Raw genomic sequence first — 23,941 nt, forward strand, 5'->3', positions numbered from 1 at the left:
CTTTATTCCGTGTAGTATCGAAACCGTGTTGTACGAGACTTTTTTAAAAAGAGTATTTTCACTTATTTTTTAAGCTAATTATTCATGTACATACCATAAATCATGTCAATATGATTCGTGTTATATCGAACCCGCGTTCCGTGTTATATCGAAACCGAGTTATACGAGACTTTTTTAAAAAGAGTATTTTTACTCATTTTTTAAGCTAATTATTCATGTACATACCATAACTCATGTCAATATGATTCGTGTTATATCGAAACCACGTTCCGTGTTATATCGAAACCGTGTTATACGAGACTTAGAAATAATGTAAATCAAGGGATGTGTACCGCGTTATATCGAAACCAAGTTTCATAAAAACAAAGTAAAAATTTATTAGAGTTATCAACCATTAACAGGATGTATTAAACAAGAATGAAATACACAATCTTTTATAATATAACATTCTATATCAAAGCCATGAAGTATTAAATTCAAGATTTGTCCGGTGTTATATCGAAACCGTGTTATACGAGACTTAGAAATAAATGTAAATCAAGGGATGTGTACCGTGTTATATCGAAACCGCGATCCGTGTTATATCGAAACCGTGTTATACGAGACTTAGAAATAATGTAAATCAAGGGATGTGTACCGTGTTATATCGAAACCAAGTTTCATAAAAACAAAGTAAAAATTTATTAGAGTTATCAACCATTAACAGGATGTATTAAACAAGAATGAAATACACAATCTTTTATAAATATAACATTCTATATCAAAGCCATGAAGTATTAAATTCAAGATTTGTCCGGTGTAGTATCGAAACCGTGTTGTAATAATCTTAAATTTGGTACCGTGTCATATCGAAACTGTGTCGTAGACGTACTGTGTTATACGAGGGACGCCTGTATTTAAACTAAGAAAATTGATTGAGTTTCTGAAAGTACACCGATTGCACAAAAAAGAAGTAATTTCTGAAAGGAAAAACTGATTTAAACTTAAAAAAACTTGCTTTTAACGTGAGAAAGTTTTGAAATTCCTTTGAAAGTGAATTGAAACTTCATGTGAATGATTTCGGATTTTCAACATTTCGGACTTTTGGTGTTCGGATTTTCCGGCTTTCAGCTCTTTGCAGTTTTACTGTGTACACACACATTGTCCACCACTGCCAGCCCACGAAATAGTACACATTTAGTGCCGCACGTGACAAAACTTAAACTAATTTAAAAGCGTGAAATAAGATATATATTTTTTTTTTATTAAGAAATCACACGTGTATGCAGGGCCGTATCGAAGGGGGTAGCTTATAGGATTCAAACTCCCTCCGAATTTCTTCATCAAAAGAAATGCTTTCCATTATTTATTTATTTTTTATTTATTTATTTTTAATGACAAAAATAATATTGTTGTTAATATTTTTATTTAAATTTTATTTGTGAAATGAAATCAGCATGACTGAAAAAGTGTACAAACTCATTGTGTGTTTATGGAAGTTATTGAGAAATTCATTTATTGTGTAACAATATGGCGTTTTGTAAGAACATCCGCTCCCTAAATTTAGATAACCTATTGTAACAAAAATCAATAGAACACATGAAACCAAATTTGATAGACGATATAAATGTTTCAAAGAATGTATTTGGTAAAACCCCCTAAGAAAAAAAAAACGGCCCTGCGTGTATGTGACGTTTTTTAGGAAAATATCTGTGTTTCGTATATTTTTCAAACATTGTTTTGACGCAAAATGTGTGTGACAAAATGTCTTTTTTTTTTTTTTTTGAAGTGGAATGGTTCACTATTCGTTTAGCTTTGAAACAAACCGTAAAAAAAGTAAAGATCGCTAAAGTTCTTAAATTTTTTTTAAAATTTTAAAAACAACAGATTTATAAAACCATTGTAAAAGAATTTATAGAAAAAAGTGTGTGCTTTGATGCCGTAGTAAATATTAAGAGTACAAAAACTTCGCTCAATTCCCCTCCTTCCCAGAAATCGAAATTGGAAATAATGAGCGGCTATGCATTTAGAACCATGAGTTGACTGTGTCGTTTGTGTTTGGGGGCGTCGAAAATAATGTCCCGTTTTGAGGGGGAGGGATTCGTGAAAGTGTGACAATATGTGTGACGTGGGGGGCGGGGACAAGACGTGTAACATCACGTCCTTTTTCGATGAAAATATATTTATGAAAAATAGATTTGCATGTCACACAGGGCCGCTGAGAGTCAAGGCGGGCCCATGTCAGTTATGTCACCGAGCCCCTGGTCGCCCCCACCCCCAAAAAAAAGAAGAAAAAGTAAAAGAAAAGGGGGTAAAGAAAAAGGGGAGGGGAAAAGAAGAAAGGGGGAAAAGAAAAGAAAAGGGGTAAAGAAAAAGGGGGAGGGGAAAAGAAGAAGAAAGGGGGAAAAGAAAAGAAAAGGGGTAAAGAAAAAGGGAAAGGGGAAAAGAAGAAGAAAGGGGGGAAAGAAAAGAAAAGGGATAGAAAGAAATAAGAAAAAGTGGGGGAAAAATCAAAACTGCTTTCTAGAAAATAATTATCTCAATTTTAAGTGCCATAAGAGTAAATTTTACTTCATCTTTACGTTTTCTCTTATTCAGAGTTTTTTTTCCCCTTTTTTCTTTTTTTTTTTTTTGTTCAGTGTCGCCACCCCCCCCCCCCCCCCAAGCACGGGACCCTAGTTTCCGACATGGCAAACATGGACTCTCTTCGGGCCTGATTTCACGGGGGAGTTGAGGGGGTCAAGGGAAGTGTCTTACATCAGAGGCGGATTTACAGTCGATTTAAGGGGGTGGCGGTTGAAAACTGTAAAAGCCATTCCTCCCTTCAAATTCATTATGTAGGGGGGCAGGGAGAAATTGGCCGCTCCCGCCCCCCCCTTTATCCTGTCTTTTAAATACTAATCGCCTCCTACCGCCCCTCACGAACATATCTCCCCTTGAAGTGTCAAACCCCCCTTTGGAGGTTGTCACCAGGGTTGGAAACCACTGTTCTAAGCCATCAAAATGTATTTTCATACCAGTATATAGTGGAATAGAAAAGTTGGAAGACATATACAGGGTGTCTCAAAAGGTCGTTTACAAACTTAACATGCTGGTCTGTCATATCATGATGAACAAGATTTACATAGGAACATGTGTTCGCAAACGCAATGCTGGCGCACTCCATGCACACAAAGTCAGACACTAACGGATGCACAACATGTCACATGTCTATTATACAAAGACGGTTTTATACAACATTTTAGTCTTTTAGGAAAGCTTAAAGCAGTTGCCAAAATTTGAGTCCTGCCAGCTCTCATAATCACGTTGCAACGACAACGCAGCGATCAGAGAAATCTTGTCAGAATGGATCGTTATTACGACGGTCGGTACTTCGTTCGTTGCGACGGTGTCTGATAGTTAAAGGCAGCAAATTTGAACAACAGCTATAAGCCTTCCTTGAAAACTAAAATGTTGCGTAAAATCGTCTTTGTGTAATAAATATGCGACATGTTCTGCATCCGTTAGTGCCTGATGTGTGCGTAGTGCGCGAACGTATGTTACTATGTAAATCTTGTTCATCATGATATGGCAGACCAGCATGTTAAGTTTGTAAACGACCTTTTGGGACACCCTGTATAGAAACATAAAAATTATTAAAATTCAAAAAAGGGGCGAGGGACGAGCTTGGGTTCAATTTAAAAAGTGTGTAACCCCGTTCATCCTCGACAACACAAACTGTCTGAACTTAACTTAAAGCAAATTTGTGGAATATACTTGATTGAAATTAATAGCGATTACTTGTAATTCCTTCAATTCTATATTATTAGTCTTAGAAAATGACGGTCACGGAGGGGACGGTCGCCCTCACTGCCCCCTCCGTAAGGGGGGCGGTTTTGACCCCTTAGTAAATCCACCACTGTCTTCCATTGTGACAGTAGGCAGACTTAGATAAAATGAAAAGCTTTCTGCGAACACAAATCCTTACTGGAAAATTTTCTGCAAATAATTATTTTGCCTAACTCACCCTTGAATAAAAAATTAAACTTATATTCAAATATGAAAGACACAAAAAAAAAGTGCTCTAAATCATTTAATTTTTTTTAACAATAGCATATAGTTTGCTTATTTTTCACCAACTGAAGAAAACTGCCAAAACCATTATTTTTTTTTACACATGTGCTTTAAAAGGCTTTTGGAGAAAGGCTTTAACAGAAATAAACTCTGGGATTTTCTCTAAAAATTCCCTTTAAAAAAAATTAAAAATAATAATAATATATTTTTTTTTAAGTCAACCATTAGCAGTTTGAAAATAAAATTTCTGCAGAGCCAAAAATTTTCTGCGAACACCGTTCGCGCGTTCGTCTATATTATGCAAGACTGACAGTAGGGGGGAGGGAGGAGGGTCAAAAATGTTGCAAAACGTAGCATTACTCATGGACAACCCTTTATAAATAATAGCGCGTGTAACCAGTCGTGATTCATAGCTGAAACTATTTGAACACGATTTTATTAAAAAGGAAAACGCCCCGTGAGGCAACTCTTCGTCGCACAAAGAGTAAAAAAGTGCGCGTAAAAAACGCAATATCAGTTCGCAGATTGAAAGAAACCCGGTGTTCGGGGAGAAGGTTTTGAGGGTGGGCCATATTTGGCAATGCTCGATCTATAATTGGCTGCTAGTGGGTGGCTGGGGAGTGTCACGTGACTCTGCCTGGAAAAGCAGACGCGTGGGATGTGAACTCTCTGGCAAAGACTGGAGTCGCTCTTGTTTTCTTAAGAGTTTCTTTTTTTTTCTTTTTTTTATCGGAGTTTTCTAGAAAGAGATTTGGGTGAAGACTCAGTAGCCAAAACTTATTTCTAGCTTTATTTCTTTTCTTAATCTTTGAGCAAACGGAGAGCTTAAGTGGTTTGAAAGGGCCTCTTGAATCAAATATGTCAGCGGAAGCTTCTAAAAGTCGATCCTCTATTTCCAAGCGATTACTAAATCTGAATATAAACATTAGAAGATCGTAAGATTGAGGAATGACGAAATAGTGTGAATGACTTGTTATGGTTAAGGAGAATTTTAAAATTTATAAGCAAACTAGCTGCGTTGCCCGGCTTTGCCCGGTTCTCCTTGAAAATAAAAATTGTGTCAAGTGATGCATATTCAACAATCAGGCGTAAAAAATAAATAAAGAAAAACATCATGATTTCCCTTCCAAACAATGACGACAGATATTAAAATACTTTTAAGAAATTAAATCCAGAAAGATGGATTTAAAATGCGTAACCATGGAAACACAAAATAAAATAAGTGTAAGGAATTAAAATGCGAAAGAAAATGATTCACAATTTGAATAGAATCGAGATTTCCTAAACTTGATTTAAAAAGGCTTGTAACTTTTTTTCCTTTCGAGATAAAAGCTTATTTTTTCGACCACAGGTCGAGATAGATCTGGAGTAAAAAAGGTCGCCTTTTCGAATGGCGTCAAAAAGAAAGCTGTGGGACAATTCCTTCACTTTTTATTGATTTATTTGATGAGGAAAGTAGGGCCTAAATTTCAGCTAAGCCTAAAAAATTTCGAGCTAAAAAAGCAAAGAATTCCGGCCGTAATAAAGTTAGAGCATTGGAACAAATTACGTAGAACGCGGAAAGTTTTACCCTTTCTAACGATATGTAATATTAATATGTGCAAGTAATTTTTCACCCCCATATTTGAGAATTTATGTGTAAATTGGACGTAAATTGGAATAAAAAATGAACTATTAATCGAATTTTATTCGAACTGGTCTGCAAACCTTTTCAGGACTTAAAGGAACAAATTGTGAAAATTTCAGTTCAATCGGCCGGGTAGTTCTCGAGTTTTGCGAATTCAAACACACAGACGCTTTTTGGGGACTTCATTTTATACTATGTAGAGACGTTGCAATTCAAGTACATGGAAAAAACGAAGAGCTTACAGTGTGATATTTTCACTAATTTTCAATCATGATTTATATACATTTTTTGAAATTAATTGGAATGAATTGGTTGAACCAGTTACGGTCCTCTGCTCGCTTAGTTATAGAAATACCAAAACCTAGTACAGTAGACCCTTGTTTTACGCGGGCTTATTTTACGCGGTTTAAAGATTTGACACCTTTATTACTTTCTTCTATATCTAATATATAGAAGAAAGTATTGGATTCGTGCAAATTTTCGAATTTCGAATTTTGACGGATTCGAACGTTTTGAGGTGTGCTGAGTCCATTTCGACCATTTTTGGAAAATGTCTGTCTGTCTGTGTGTGTATGTATGTATGTGTGTGTGTATGTATGTGTGTCACGTCTGTGTGTGACCAGTTTTTTGTGGCCGCTCTACAACAAAAACTACCGCATGAAATCGAACGAAGTTTAGTACACATATGTGCCCCTATGTGAACTTGTGCCCATTAGTTTTTGGCGCGAATTCCTCCAAGGGGGGTGGAGCAATGGGACGTTTTTCGAGTTACGCGTGCTTGCTATTCCTCAGGAAGTTACTGGCGGAATCAAACAAAATTTGATCCATATGTTGGTATTGACAGGAACAGGTGCTGATTCAATTTTGGTGTCAATAACTCAAACGGGGGTTGAGCTATAGAACGTTTTTTGTCGTCAATTGTGACTGCTGTATCTCAAGAAATAATGAACGGAATAAAAGAAAAATTTATCGGCAAGTAGCCCTTAGTGGGTATAAGAACTGTTTTTATTTTTGTGTCAACAGCTAAAAAGGGGGCCGCGCAATCACCCGTTCTTTTTTTCCATTGTGAGTGCCCTATCTCAAGAAGTAATGCTACGTTCTGGTTGAAATTTGGAATATATGTGAATCCATATGTAAACAGGCTTTGGTTCAATTTTGACGCCAATCGCTCCAAGAGGTGTTGATTTTTTTTTGAATAAAAATAGCTTTATTAATGCAACAATAAGAAAGATAAATCGTAATAGATTGTCGTCTGCGTATTTCTCGTGATTTTAATTGCATGGAAATGATCGGAAATATTATCTCAATGATTTAAAATTTTTAACTGTTGCCATCTTATGTTTGTTAACAAATAAAATATTTGTAATTCATTCAAGCAAGGCTTTTAAAATAACTTTCAATTTTCGCTCTTTGCTTTGCTTTTGCAATAATTCAGACATTGGGATAGTCGTCAAGTTTTTGCATGTGTCATTTTGTTTTCGTTGGGAATATTGCTTCCTCGTCAAGCATGGGGAGGGATCAGAAAAAAAAAATATATAGAAGAAAGTTTCGTGATGGCCACAACATACTAGTTTTATTTTACGCGGATGAGTTTCGGTTTTACGTGGATGCGGCAATGCAAACAGATAATATTTTCCTCTTTTTCAAAACTTGGATCCCAGGGACTCTTTATGAGATTGGTTCCAGAGTTCTTTCCAGAAGTAACGTTATTAAACTCACATCGTTCAGAAGTCACTGGGAGAAGAGCTTTCAGGAGTGACAAAGGAGGGAAAAACCAACGAGGATACCGACTTCGGTGACACACAACCAAAAACGTTCACATTGACAATTTTGAGCCATTCCTAGACAATAGAAGTGATCTTTCTGATTTGTTAGTGAAGGAAGATTTTATCATGGAAATGACGCAAACGATCATGGATGCGTTAATGCTCTGCAAAGAATGACAGAGAAAAATTCTTAATGACTGCCAAAAGACTATCATAGCCAACTTCTCTTTATAAACAGAACACGAAAGTAATTTATGTTTTCTTTATGCATGTTGTGCATGAAAATCGATATAAGTACACATTAAACTTATTATACAATTAGTCATCACTACAATGAAGTATTTTTTTATCTACGGAACCTGACTCCTATTTTAACACTACTATTAGATCTCAATTTACGCGGCATTTCCGTGGTCAGGCTAACTGAATTCAGTTGTTTCAAGAAAGACACGCACCAAAAAAAAAAAAAGAGAGAGAACAATATTAAAATTAATATTTTTTTTCTTATTTAATAAATGAGCCATTTAAAGTATATTAAAATGAGCGCTAACTTCAAAATTCTGATCGGAAAACCCAATTTAAACAGAAAAATGAGTACAGGTTCTCAAAATAGCCTACGGAATTCGATTGCATACTGACCATTAGAGTAGATGACAGTCATAAAAGGAGCAGCAATATTTTTAGCATGCTGGTTTAAAGTTAGCAGTCCACGAAGAAATTAACACAAACAACAGATTTTATAAAAGAAGTACAGTAATACCTCCTTTAAGGGTCAACTTTAGTTGAGGGGCATCTTTCCTGGTCCCAGTCCCTTTGAATAGGGACCTCCATATATTTACTCTCATTAAAGGACACTCTATTTAAGGGACTGTCACATAGAAAAATTACAAAAATTACTATATAAAAACATTAGAAATGTTGAATTTTTTGGAGTTTAAAGTTCGCTTTTTGTCCAAAAATTAACTGGTAAAAGTTTGTCTTGACATAACATTCAAAAAAAAAAAAATCTCAACTTCTTGCTGAAACTTACACTTATGCTTTTCCTTCTCATTAATTTCTTTATAAATGAAAACCAGTTGCAAAATTTGTTACTATACACAAGTTTTGATAAAAAAAAATTTAATGTTGTTTTCCCTCTTTGAAGAGTTATGAATTTTAGTATGTATGAAAAAATTGTAACAAATGAAAGCCAGTTACAATAATTTGTTACTATGCACAAGTTTTTAAAAAATTTTAATTTTTTAATGTTTTTTTTTTTCTTTGAATAGTTATGAATTTTAGTATAATATTATTTAGTGTATATGAAAAACTTGTAGCAAATGAAAACCAGGTACAATAATTTGTTACTATACACAAGTTTTGAAAAAAAAATTTTTTAATGTTTTTTTTCTCCTCTTTGAATAGTTTTGAATTTTAGTATATCTGAAAAAATTGTGACAAATGAAAACCAGTTACACAATTTGTTACTATACACAAGTTTTGATAAAAAAATTTTAAATGTTTTTTTCCCTCTTTGAAAAGTTATGAATTTTATTATATATGAAAAAATTGTAACAAATGAAAACCAGTTACAATAGTTTGTTACTATACACAAGCTTTGATAAAATTTTAATTTTTTAAATTTTTTTCCCCTTTTTGAAGAGTTACGAATTTTAGTATATATGAAACATTTTCAATACTTAATCTTAAATATTATTAGTTTACATTCATTATGAAATTATATTGGGTTAAGTGCGCAGCATGCATCAAGTCGCCTACCTCCGGAGAAGGAACACCTTTATTTAAGGTACAAGATGTTCAGTCCCCTTAGTGTACCTCATTGAGAGGTTCTACTACATTTAAGGTAGCGAGGAGCAACATGGATTTGGAGAGGGATCCCCCCCTGACTCCTTGATATTAGTGCATATCGGAAATACTAACACGGTTTCTTATATGCATGTAAGGAGTGTTACGACCCCCCTCCCCCGAAGGTGAATAGGGAAGTTTTCGATTTTTCAATTTTATTTTTATATGATAGAGTAACATGTATGAACATCATAGGTGAAAAAATTTTTGTGATACGATAAGTAGTTTTTTTAAAATTAATTTTTAAAGTTCAAGCTCTTATGACGTCAAATGGCATAGGAAGTGACGTCATCCCCTCTTCCGATAGGGGAGAAGCGAAGGTCACGCATTCGACTTCAAAGACGAAACGTAAAAGGCTTTCTCAACGCATTTAACACCTCGCGTTTCTGGAACATTAAACTTCTCATCCTCTCGAAAATATTCCAATATCTCATTGGTGTTACTTGAGGAAGATTATTTAGATTGTGCTTTAACGAATCCGGCCTCCATAGTGTGTCCAAAAGGATTATTGAATTTCTAAAAAATAAAAATATCAGCGCGCTCAAAATGTCCCTAGCGAAAACGAGGGATCTTCGGCGGAAGGCTGCCCATTCGCGCCCTGTGACGTAGCCTCGTGACGTTTCAGAAGCGCGCACTTTTGCGCGTGGATTTTTAAAAATTCATTAAAAATCAACCACGGTGTTTTAAAATTCGGCGATGGTGAATTTTTTAGTTTTGAGGGTCAATTAACAATATCCAATAGCCAAAATATGAACATTTAATAAGTTGCAACTTCCCTATTGGTGAATTCCGGCAGCGCTAGTGCTGCATTGTTTTTTTATTCCAAGAAATACAAGTTAGTTGCTTATTTCTGTTTGATGAGGATGACTTAACAGCATCACAACTCCAGGATAGCCGTGGTTTTTTAGATAGTTAAACTTTAGTGAACGTAATCTTTACCTTTACTAATAATAAAGCTGAAAGTCTCTCTGTGTGGGTATCTGGATCTCTGTCTGTCTGTCTGGATGTCTGTGAAGAGCATAGCGCCTAGACCGTTCGGCCGAGTTTCATGAAATTTCGCACAAAATTAGTTTGCAGCATGGGGGCGTGCACCTCGAAGCGATTTTTCGAAAATTCGATTTTGTTCTTTTTCTATTCCAATTTTAAGAACATTTTACCGAGCAAATTATCAAAACGTGGAAGAGTAAATTACGAAATTATCATAACGTGGCGAGCAAATGAACATAGCAAATTGGCGAGAAATTCGTCATCTATTATTTGTAAGTAAACAGGCGAACCAAATGACCTTTTAATTTTTAACTACGGGCAAAGCCGTGCGGGTACCATTAGTAGTTTGAATAAAGTAATTAAGGGCTTTGGACAGACAGACACACAGTTCTCCATTTGACAACCCTACTTTTGTTTCATGTTATTCTTTTTGTTTATTTATTGAGCAATCAGGAATTTCTGTTCTTTACTTGACGAAAGTCGACGTTGCTCTGATTTTTCAGATTGCCATGACGACGGTTGTTTTTAATCTTTATTTAGATAGCATAATTTTCGTTGTCATAGTTACAACTCGTCTGCTGTTTGATTTTATCATTGCCTCACTAAATTTCCGCTTGCGCGTACGGGCTTTGACAGCTTTTCCCTCCACCAATCAAAGTCAATGTTTCAAAGTTTGTTTTTTATTTTTGATTGGACGTCAAACACTTTGACCGCAAGAGGCGTTACAGGGAACCCTTGCATCCACCAATCAATGGTGAAGTAATGGAACAGGGGTGCCCTGTAGCACCCTCTTTGTTGCCATGGGTTCCAGCGATTGCCACGGCCTATAAGAATTAAGTGGCGAAAAGATTTTATTCATATTTATTTCAGGGCTTGACCTCAAGCAGACTTTACATTAAAAAAAGGATTTTTTTGTGTAAGATTATGTTTTTTTCTGGAAAAAACACCTGTAAAAAGAGAACAAACAGCAAAATTTCATCTAAATATAGAATTTCCAGATTATTAATCCCCTTTATTTAAGATTAATAGGAATTAAAAATAAATAACGCAGTAAATAATCTTCATGATATGTGTACTGGTGGATATCGGCCATAAAATCTTCGTCTTTTGTTAACGCACCCTAATCACCAATTCTTTTTTTATGGACATGTCTCGTATTACCTATTCTAGAAAATCGTCAGTCATAATATGACGGGTGAAATTTGTTTGGCCATTTCCATTCCATTCCATTTGTAGAAACAAGAAACTAAACGAGTAGGGTACTACAGCAATTCTCGAAAAATATAATTTGAATTCAAGACGTTAACACTCAAATGATTTTATAATTCTTTTAATATTTATTTCACTGTTTAATTTATTTTTGACATTGTTTTTCATTTTTAGCAATATTTTGCATTACATTGTGCCATTTTTCCTTTGCATTTTTAAAAACCTTTAGAGAAATAGATTAAAACGAAGGAAAATATTTAAATGGATGTGTCAGTGTATCACTAAAATATTACTAAACAATTTTGTTTTAATTATCTTTACTAATAATAAAGCTGAAAGTCTCTCTGTCTGGATCTCTGGCGAGCATAGCGCCCAGACCGTTCGGCCGATTTTCATGAAATTTGGCACAAAATTAGTTTGTAGCATGGGTAGTGACTACAAATAGTGACTACAATAGTTTGTAGCATGGGTAGTGATACTCAAGGTGAAGTCTGCACCTTGAAACGATTTTTCAAAAATTCGATTTTGTTTTTTTCTATTCCAATTTTGAGAACATTTTACCGAGCAAATTATCACAACGTGCACGAGTAAATTACCAAATTATCATAACGTGGAATCCTAACGTGTTGGAGCAAATGAACAAGCAAATTGGCGAGAAATTCATCATGCATTATTTGTACAGGTAAATCAAATGACCTTTTATTTTTTTTACTACGGGCAAAGCCGTGCGGGTACCGCTAGCAATAAATAGAGTAGCTTAACAAACATCGAAAATAAAAAATTGAAACGGAGTTGTACGACGATGAAATATTTATCGCTATGTCAATCTGTCTATATGTACACACCTAAAAACTTTTGAAAGAAGGGTCGCATTTGTACAATTTTTTTTTTTTCGAAAAATCTTGTTTAGGACATTCTCTCTCCTCTCGTTGTTCAATTTTATTGTTTGAACTATTTTTTATTTAGTTTTAGTTTTAAACAATTGGAAAAAAAGTCAACGTTTTATCTCCAGGAAAATTCCGAAGTGAAAGACGGATTTGCTTTGACCAAAATTTATTGGAAAGAACATTTTATGCAGAATATATATATATATATATATATATATAAGCATTTTTACTTTCTTCTATCTATACATATAATAAAATAAGATGTTTGTGTGTGTGTGTGTGGCGCGCATCCCGAGAAAACGGTAAGGCCTAGAAAGATGAAATTTGGTATACAGGTGCAGTTTTTGCTGAAGATGTGCACCTCGGGTTTTGATTTTTGATATTTTAATTAGAAAAAATGTTATTTAATGTTTTATGTGTTTTTTTGCACTTTTTACCTCACAGACCCCGAACCAATCACACCACACAAATATTTTTTGCACTATAAGGTAGGAGATTTATTTCTAAATATGATGAATGAAAAAAATTTGAAAATAGAGCAATTTTTGTATTTTTAATGAATTTTTCAAAAAACCTTTAATTTGCATTTTTCCTGGGTTTTGGTTTTTTTAAATATCATCCTGCGAGAAGTATCAAAGCCCCATTTCTAAAATTTAAGTTGGTAATATTAAAACCATTTCGCCCTCTTCATAAGAAAAAAGTTCTTAAAAATACGCAATAGTTTTTTTTTAAACACTTTTTTAATGCTGAACACATTACGTCTTTCCACGCATCGGTCGAAAAAAACGTTCTTTAATCTTTTATGCCTTTGACGTCACTACTTGGATTTCGATTCGGTATTTACGATGGAATCTTAATCGCAAACAATGTTTATCTTTTGTTTTTACTATACAGCTTACTTCTACATTTTATGACGTGATGACCGCGTGTTTTCCGGCAGAGCTTGCTTTTTTTCTTTCCTTTTTTTATTTTATTTAGAGATTGCATTTATTTCTTTTTCCGTTCCCTCCAACCCCCAAGTTGCAACGTTTTGCTGCATCTATATTACGTTACATTTCATAGTTATGCACATTTAATTCAATAATAACAGATATTTTTTTTTTCTTTGTCAAACGCTACTTTTTGCACACTATGGGGAATTTTGAAGATAACTTTTTTTTTGCTCTACTTAAATAAAAAAAAGGTGTTTTTTTTTTTTTTGAGTGATCTTTGTTTTTATCAGGAAATGGGCGGGGAGGTTAAAATAAATAAAGATGGATAAGAAAATTTAGAGATAGATCGTAAAGGTAGATAGCCGCCGAAGGCGGCAATCTTGGCGTAAAAATGTGAATGGCACAACAAAAGATAGAGATTTATTGATTAATACTCCTGCCAAATTTATTTAAACAGCCAAGTAAAAATTTAAATGACAAGTTAGCCAAACAGCCGCCGTAGGTGGCTGCATGCATAGAAAGGCGAATGGCGTAAGAAAGCGGACCAGCTGGTCGCCGCAGGTGGCTAGTATCTAATATATAGAAGAAAGTATTGGATTCGTGCAAATTTTCGAATTTCGAATTTTGACGGATTCGAACGTTTTGAGGTGTGCTGAGTCCATTTCGACCATTTTTAGAAAATGTCTGTCTGTCTGTGTGTGTGTGTATGTATGTATGTATGTATGCGTGTGTGTGTGTGTGTATGTGTGTCACGTCTGTGTGTGATCAGTTTTTTGTGGCTGCTCTACAACAAAAACTACCGCATGAAATCGAACGAAATTTAGTACACATATGTGCCCCTATGTGAACTTGTGCCCATTAGTTTTTGGCGCGAATTCCTCCAAGGGGGGTGGAGCAATGGGACGTTTTTCGAGTTACGCGTGCTTGCTATTCCTCAGGAAGTAACTGGCGGAATCAAACAAAATTTGGTCCATATGTTGGTATTAACAGGAACAGGTGCTGATTCAATTTTGGTGTCAATAACTCAAACGTGGGTTGAGCTATAGAACGTTTTTTGTCGTCAATTGTGACTGCTGTATCTCAAGAAATAATGAACGGAATGAAAGAAAAATTTATCGGCAAGTAGCCCTTAGTGGGTATAAGAACTGATTTTATTTTTGTGTCAACAGCTAAAAAGGGGGGGTAGCGCAATCACCCGTTCTTTTTTTCCATTTTGAGTGCCCTATCTCATTTATATTGATTTTTCAAAGGTTCGCAATAGTAATCAGGGTTCGCCGCTGTATATCAGTCGATATATATTATGATATATATCACGATATATATCCGATATTTATTTTGAAAATATCATGATATTTTGATATTTTCGATATTTATTTTTTTTTAACCACGGTATTTTCAATGTAAAAATTATATTAATCATACATACTAATGTTGATCATTTATTATTTTAAATGACAAACAAGTAATATTCTATATTTATGATGATTTAACTAAACCATTATAAATATAATATGTTAAATTGTATCTGATACAATGATGTTTTTCTGTGCCATTTACAGGGAACAAATAAATTAGTTAGTAGTAGTATGTAATTAGCTTTACAGAGCATATTAATAAAAATCTCAACTTCCAATATTGCAGTTAAGATCAATATCGGTTATGAATAATAATTTTTTTTTTTAACATTAAGTTATCAGACTTTTTTTTTTTTTTTTTTTTGTGTGTGTGCAAATAATTGTAACTATCATTCACATAAAGATACTATTTAAATTATACATAAATTTTTGCATAAAATATACAAAAAACTAAACAATAGTGATTTGAGATGCATTTATTAAACTCAAAGGCTTTAATTTGCGCTGAATGAAAATATCGGATGTACATCAAAATATCCAATATATATCAAAATATCGAATACTTTCGATATTTTTGAAAATATCATGATATTTTCGAACCCTGATAGTAATAAAATAACATTTTCTCCTACCTTACTTACAAGTACTAAATCCTGAACTAGTCCACGGATTTGCTTCGACGGGAACTCTATAGAGGAAATCGTTTGATAATAAAGATAAGGTGCAAAACAGTTTCGTGGTTTGGTTTTATAAAAGTACAGTAGAACCTCAATAATTCGGACCCTGTTAGTCCGGATCTCCGGATAATCCGGATCGATTGAAGTGATCGATTTTTTTACTTCCTTTTACCAAAAAGGAAGTTGCATTCAGATGTTCCAAAGGGGGTCTTTTACACCATTTGGGGTAAAATCATTGCTAATTCAATGCAAACTCAAGTGCTACTATAATTTGGCAAACACTTGCCAATATATCGCCAAGCTTTTAGTCGCCAAGTTTTGTCGCTAACTTGGCAACAAATTTGGTGGGTTTTATTTATTTTATTTTATTTATTTATTAACCGACTTCAAAAAGGAGGCGGTTATCAGTTCATACCGTATGTATGTTTTTTTTTTTTTTTTGTTTGTCCACTCATAACGTCTCACCTAGTGAACCGATTTTGATGATTCTTTTTTTAATGGATAGAGGATGGCTCAACTTAGGTCCCATTACTTTGTTTGACCATATTTGTTCTTTAGAAAAAAAGTTATGGGCAAAAAACAGTAAATTTCCCTATTAAATGATTAAAATGATATTGTAGCGAAGTTCGCACTTTTCATCCGTGGATAACGGTGGCTCAGTGGTAGAATTCTCGTCTCCCACACGAGCAACCCGGGTTCAAATCCCGACTAGGACAAAGTGAATTTTGCTAAAATTTCGTTTCTACTGTTTCCCGTATTTTCTCGAATGTTCTATTAATTTCTGTATCTTTTCAAGTCTGGAAAGTTCCACACTTTTTCAAGTTGTATATAAGGAGATGTAACGTTCATTCGTGGTTCTGAATTAAGATCTCGAGTTGAGACTAACGAGTATTCGCTTCATTTGGTTTTCAAATTGTCTTCGCTATCTTCATCTACGCGACAATATGAAACTCATTGTTATAAAAGTTTGGTGCCATATAACTGTAACATTAATAGTAATTGTAATGATAATTTTGAATAAAGGCTTTTCTAAAGCAATACAGTGATATAGAGCCGCACTTCTTACTAGGTAACTTCTTACTTTTACTGAAATATCTACATTTACACTAAAAAGAATGAAATAAAAAAATTTTGGAAAAAAAATAGAACCGACTTCAAAATTGCTCTAAAAAGTGAAAAATAATTTTATTCTTTAAACACCATCGATAATACTTTTAAACAAAATTTTTGAAGTTGGCGCAAAAACAAAATAAAATCCATTGTAACCATGCTTCGTTCATATTTTTATCAAAAAATCATCCAAACTTAGGAACGAAACATTTATATCGTTTCTCAAATATGCTGTCATCAATGCGTAATGCATGTGGTAGTGAAGAAACTGGACGTGGTTAAATTTATACTTGTAGTTGAGTTATGGCTGTGAATGATTTTATCGATCGTTTTTTGCGCCAACTTCAAAAGTTATGTTTAAAAGTATTATCGATGGTGTTTAAAGAATAAAATTATTTTTCACTTTTTAGAGCAATTTTGAAGTCGGTTCTATTTTTTTTCCAAAATTTTTTTTTTTTTTAATTTGGTTTCAATTTGACCATATTTAGAGAGTTAACCATTGAATCACATTAAAACTGCCAATATTGGGAGAATTTATTTGTATAAAACGCTTTCTTTGCTCCGATTCGCAACAAACTTGGGATGAAAACCATAGACTAATAATAAGAGTAGACCGAGCTATGGCAACCCTTTTGCTGCTTATAAACCAAACCATGTGACTGGTGGATATCCTAGCAACAGCGGGCGTTGATCGTAGCAGACGATCAACGCCAGCGCGAAATAAAATAAATAGAATTGATGGAACTCGGAAGAATGATCTTTTATGGAGTCCGATTTGTAAATTTGTTATTCTAAGTTGTAAATATTTTGTTAATGTAGTGAGTTTTTCGTTTAGATAGTATTGTGCATTTTCTTTATTCAATTTCAATAACACTCTAAGCAATTAAAGATGCAAGCCCCCAAAAAGAATCGGCAAACGGTAAGATTTTTGCCTACAATTTCAATTTAAGATACCGGTTAGTACATTTTTTGCGTTAACGCAAAACGTTTACGCCATTACGTTTACGCCAACTCTGACGTAGTAGTTCCGAATGAAATAAAAGTTACTGAAAACTGTGACCAAAAACTATTACTAATGTCAAAATAATGCATAACTAAAAAAAAAAAAAAAAAAAAAAGTTCAATCTCTGCACTTGGAAATTTTTTTTTAATGAAAACACATTGTCTTAAAATACATGTCGAGTGTCAAACTATAGATAATGCTGCCATCTAGCAACCATGCTGCCAAAGTCTTCGCCAAGCCCTTCCACTAGTCACGTGATACATCTATGAACCAATTTTCTTCATCAGCAAGATTGAAAAAGCTCGGTCTACTCTTATTATTAGTCTACGTGAAAACATTTTAAGTGTTTATTTGCCCCTATGCACTATTATCATTAAACTGGATTAAAAGGAAGTCATGTGATGCAACCGTCAGCTCGTTTTAATTTGAGGAGCGATCATCAAATTTCCACAACATTAATTTATTTAACCCTCTCACGTGCAAGACCTTGTTATGTCGTGCAAAATGGAAGTTAAGGTCGATTTTTGAGTGATTTTTTTTTTTTTTTTTTCTTTTTTTGCGAATGCAATACTTCCTTTTTTGTGAAAGGACGGAAGTAAATACTTCCTTTTCTAACATTAAGAACTTTAAGTTCTTAATGTTAAGTTTTCACATTAAGAACTTAATGTTAAGTTTTAACATTAAGAACTTAATGTTAAGTTTTAACATTAAGAACTTAATGTTAAGTTTTAACATTAAGAACTTAATGTTAAGTTTTAACATTAAGAACTTAATGTTAAGTTTTAACATTAAGAACTTAATGTTAAGTTTTAACATTAAGAACTTAATGTTAAGTTTTAACATTAAGAACTTAATGTTAAGTTTTAACATTAAGAACTTAATGTTAAGTTTTAACATTAAGAACTTAATGTTAAGTTTTAACATTAAGAACTTAATGTTAAGTTTTAACATTAAGAACTTAATGTTAAGTTTTAACATTAAGAACTTAATGTTAAGTTTTAACATTAAGAACTTAATGTTAAGTTTTAACATTAAGAACTTAATGTTAAGTTTTAACATTAAGAACTTAATGTTAAGTTTTAACATTAAGAACTTAATGTTAAGTTTTAACATTAAGAACTAATGTTAAAGATCGAACTAATGTTTCGATCTTTAACATTAGTTCTTAAAAGGAAAAGAAAATTCCTTTTAAGAACTAATGTTAAAGATCGAAGTGGCTTTTCTGAATTTGATTTCTTTCTCGGCTGCAAAATAACGAAATACTTATTAGTATTGATTAAGTGGAATTACGTATAGTTTGAAATGGTGTTGTTGTTACACTAATCCCAGATGATGTAGCTTAGCTACATCCTATATAGTATCCCATTTTTGATGACTTTGGGTTTTACGAGATTCTTTTCGTGGTCCTGATTCGCAAATGCCAATGTATACTGTAAGGGATCGCGAGTATCTGGAGTGAAATGAAACAGCTCATTAATTAAGAGTAATATTTTTAAATGGCTGGTTGTGTCTACCTTGACCTACTTTATCTATCAACTTGTTTGTATAGAAGCTTATGTCCCGTCATAACATGATTGTAGTTTTCTGCTGTTATTGAGTTAGCATTATATTTTTGTGTCAGTATACGAGGTGTTCCATTTTAACCTGCAAGACCTTTATTTTTGCTACCGTTAGTCCCAGATGCATACTTCCAATTGCAAAAATGTTCGAAATCAGATGCAGAGTTAAGATATTCAAAGTTTAAAATGAAAATAAAGAGAAGTCAAAGCATACAAAATTTTACTTTTTATATGGGCCCCAGGTCCCCTTACTTATGTTTAGGGAAATAATCTCCTTTGAAAAATAATTCCAACACATAAAGTTTGAAATTAGTACGACCAATATTCACCGAGATATGAAACGCTGCGTTTTGTGAGTTATACCACTTTTCACTCCCCGTCAGTAACACTTTTTGGGGGAAAATATAGCGGTTAACAAGTGTTTTAAATTATTTGTTTCCAAATTGTTCGAGGTTTTGTAGTGTGTTTTTGTGTATCACGGCATAACATTTGCATTTATTTTTGAATGACAATGAAGAATATATATATATATATATTTTTTTTTTCTTACTTTGACGACTTGTGATTCTTCTGAAAGGGCGATAAGTTCCAATCTCATCTTTTGTATGGTCCCTCAAAACTTTGAACTGGAATATCTCCTTGGGTTTTGGTCGCACAAATGGCAAGTTTTTTGTGTCAGTAATAGTTTTCAATGGAGATTACTTCTCTAAATATTAGTTAGGGGACCTAGGGATCGTATAAAAAGTTAAATTTTGTATTTTTGACTCATTTTTATTCTTGCTTCAAACTTTCAATACCTTAACTCTGAATCTGATTTGGAACATTTTTGCAATTGGAAGTATACATCTAGGTCTAACGGTTGCGAAAATAAATGTCTTGAAGGTTAAAACGGAACACCCTGTAGATATTCACTAAAATTGTGAAAAAAATATTGCAAGGGAGCATTGAGGGGAGGGGGTTGTATATCCCACAACTCTTTGTTTTATTCCATATTTTCACTCCTAGTATGATGATATGCATACTTGTAAAAGGAGAAATCATGCTATAAACAGCATAAATTGTTAAAATTATTATAAGTAATTAATAATAAAAGTAATAATAAAACTACTAAAATAAAAAAATAAAATAAAATGAAAAACTATTTTTGTATTATATGTTTGCTTATTTTACTGATAAAAGGTTTTTAAAGCACGACAAAAAATTAACAAATATCGTCAAATAAGAAAACTACAAAACAATAAATGAAAAAAATAGATAAAACAAACTCACTAAAAAGAAAACTCAAATAATGAAAATCGCCACAAACAACCCAAAATCATCAGTTATGGTACTACCTACAGTTTTAATGTTTAAAATGATAACTGTTATTTTAATGTATAAAGCAGTAAATTAAAATGGCATTTAAAGTTATTAATACAGTTTTAAGTATTTAAAATAATAAAAATATTCAGTGCGCACTTGAAAAGAAATATAAATAAATAATTACCATGATTAGCGAAAGACTCATTTTAACTAAAAGTTAATAAAACCTAATTACTTATCCAAAACTTATTTTTAAGACATTTCTTTATCCACGCCCTACATTCAAAAAGTTGATTCTCCCGTATGGTGATTTGCAATCCATATCAGTCAAAACAGGAAGTTTTTTTTTAAGTGCTATTACAATAAAAGACTCTAAGCTAGATTTCAAAAAGTTTTCAAGCAACATTTAAGAACTTTAAGAAAAGTAGTAGGTAGCTTAGGGTGGTTCAAAAATACATTTAAAAAAAAAAAAGTTTTTCCTAGACAACAGGACACCTCTCAGTATTTTTAGACTCGTGAATAGTAACATACTGGAAGAATTTTAGCTTCCTATTTCAAATGAAAGACGGGGCTCAATCCCCTCCCCAAAACTTCATAAGTATGGGGAGGGGGTTCAACAAAATGCATTAAACTGAAAAAACAGTGCTGCACATTATCATATATACTAGTAATATGCATATACATTGCAATAAAATAATTATTTACAGAAAAAAAAAACAGCTGGAGAAATTAAATGTTTCTCAATGTGTGGCATTTTCTATGCTACGGCTAATGTTAAATGGAGGGGTCATTGAGCACCGTCTTAACATTTGAGTAAGAAGCTGAAACTTTTACAGCATAGTACTATTAGTTACTTAAAAAAAATAGGGGGTTTCCTGGACTCTAGCTGAAAAAATTCTTTTGAACCACCGTACGGTAGCTATTGTAAAAAAAAAAAAAAACGAGCTGATGTGTTCATCACATGACATCCGTTTACTCCAATTTAATGTCATTTCCCCATGATTGGCAATTTTAATGTGATTCAATTGTTTACTCTCTAAACATCACCAACAATGGCCAAATTAAAACCAAATTTTTAAAAAAAAATCGCCAAATTTGTCGCCAAGTTGGCGACAAAACTTGGTGACCAAAAGACTGGCGATATATCGCCAAGTATCCGACAAATTATAACACAACTTGAGTTTACATAGAAATTAACAATGATTTCCCCCCCCCCAAAAAGGGGCAAAAAACCCCCCTTAGGATCATCCGAATGCAACCAAAAGAGAAGGTGCACAACTAGACCCCACTAGGAATCTACGTACCAAATTTCAACTTTCTAGGACTGACCGTTTTTGAGTTATGCGACATACATACACACATACATACGTACATACGGACGTCACGAGAAAATTCGTTGTAATTAACTCGGGGTTCGTCAAAATGGATATTTCGGGTGTCTTTACGTTCCTAGGCATATATCCACGTGTGATCGCGTCAAAAAAAAAAAAAAAAACTCAACATTCATTCGGGGGTGAGAAAAATGGAAATTAAAGTGGATTTTTGAGTGAAATTCTTTTTCGCGAATACAATATTTCCTTTTTTGTAAAAGGAAGTAAAAAAAGAAATCACTGAAATTTAAAATAATTACTCTCTGCTTCCCCTTGAATAAAATAAATTTTAGGTCGGGCACTACATGTTGGAAAACACGGCCAAAAGTATTGGTGCTGACTTCTGCACAAATCTTAGATCGTAATTTCAGTTGATTCACATCGGAGTATAACAAACGACGAAATAGCCTTGTGATTAGTTTCAGCTCTTATTGGAATAAATCCTTAATAGCGGATCAGATAGTCTTATAAACCACACTTAAAAGAAAATTAGTCATGAAACTTACAGTAGTCAAAATGACTAATGACCTGCAAACACTTTTGAGAAACGCATATTTGAATTTCCTCATCGAGCGCTGTTAAGTTTGCTTTGCTGTGCATCCTCTCTCACTATGTAAAGAAACAACATTTACAGATTTGTTAGCATGTCCAAGAAAATCGCGAAGAAAAAAGTTTTAGGAAGGACGAATGTTTGTGAATATGGTAAAATCTATGTTATCCGATATTCGATTAACCGAATAGTCTCTTTAACCGGACAAATTTCCCAAGAGAAAGACATGGTTTTCTCTCTATCAAATGCTATGTTTTCAGGAAGTCTAATCTAAAGCAAAGTATAATCTCAATTTTCTTTTTAAAACTGGTTCCTTTTTACTTCCTTTTACGAAATAAAGGAAGTATTGTATTCGCGAAAAAATTTTCACCCAAAAATCAGCCTTAATTTCCATTTTGCTCGCCCCCGAATGAGTATTGATTTTTTTTTTTTTTTTTTAATCCGGCCACACGTGGATTAGAACTTAGCACCTAAGGACTTAGAAACACCCGAAATATTCATTTTGACGATTCCCGAATTAATTACAAAGAGTTTTCTCGTGACATTTGTATGTACGTGTATGTGCGTATGTGTACGTATGTATCTCGCATAAATTAAAAACGGTATGTCCTAGAAAGTTGAAAATTGGTACGTAGACTCCTGGTGGGGTCTAGTTGTGCACCTCCCCTTTTGGTTGGACTCAGGTATTCCAAAGGGGGTCTTTACACCTTTTTTTTGGGGGGGGGAATCATTGTTTATTGCAAACTCAAATGGTGTTATAATTTTGCAAACACTTGCGATATATAGCCAAGCGTTTGGTCGCCAAGTTTTTTCGCCAACTTCGCGAGAAATTTGGCGTTCCTTTTTTTTTTTAAATCTGATTTTATTCTGGCCACTATTGGCAATATTTCGAGAGTTAAACATTGAATCACATTAAAATGTTCAATATTCGGAAAATTAATCTGTACAAAACGTTTTTTTTTTTTTTTTTTTTTTTTTTTTTGCTTCAGTTCGCAACAAACTTGGGTTAAAAATATTTAAAGTTTATTTGCTTACTCCAAGGCACTATTATCATTAAACTGGCGTAAAAGGAAGTACTGTCACATCAGCTTGTTGTGTTTGATTTTGGTATTTAAGCAAATTTTTTTTTCGAATTCAGGCGATTTTTTAAGTACATTTTAATTAAAAGTTATGAGTGTAAGTAGTAAAAAAGCCTTCTTTCCCACGATTATAGCAATCTTTCTTTTTCCTTTTCACTGGATATCAGTTAATTCCTTTTATGACTATTCCAATTAATCAAGCAGTTTTTTGATGTGCTAAAGAGCTTTATCGTGAACTAGCTGCGTTGCCCGGCTTTGCCCCGTCCACCTTGAAAATAAAAATTGTGTCAAGTGACGTATATTCAACAATCAGGCGTAAAAAATAAATTAAAAAAACATCATGATTTCCTTTCCAAACAATGAAGACAATATTAAAATACTTTTAAGAAATTAAATCCAGAAAGATGGATTAAAATACGTAACCATGGAAACACAAAATGAAATAAGTTTAAGGAATTAAAATGCGAAAGAAAATGGTTTACAATTTGAATGGAATCGAGATTTCTTAAACTTGATTTAAAAAGGCTTGTAACTTTTTTTTCCTTTCGAGATAAAAGCTTATTTTTTCGACCATAGGTCGAGTTAGATCTGGAGTAAAAAAGGTCGTTTTTTCCAATGGCGTCAAAAAGAAAGCTGTGGGACAATTCCTTC

The 23,941-nt window shown here is 33.4% G+C and overlaps 1 protein-coding gene across 1 annotated transcript in view; it reads right to left on the minus strand.

Annotated features, from left to right (window-relative positions):
- LOC129232363 (muscle LIM protein 1-like) overlaps window positions 1-23,941 on the minus strand; it is a 61,522-nt gene that overhangs the window by 23,207 nt on the left and 14,374 nt on the right. The window lies entirely within an intron of this gene.

The sequence above is a fragment of the Uloborus diversus genome, unplaced genomic scaffold (assembly GCF_026930045.1).
Source record: "Uloborus diversus isolate 005 unplaced genomic scaffold, Udiv.v.3.1 scaffold_12, whole genome shotgun sequence".
Lineage (NCBI taxonomy): Eukaryota > Metazoa > Arthropoda > Arachnida > Araneae > Uloboridae > Uloborus > Uloborus diversus.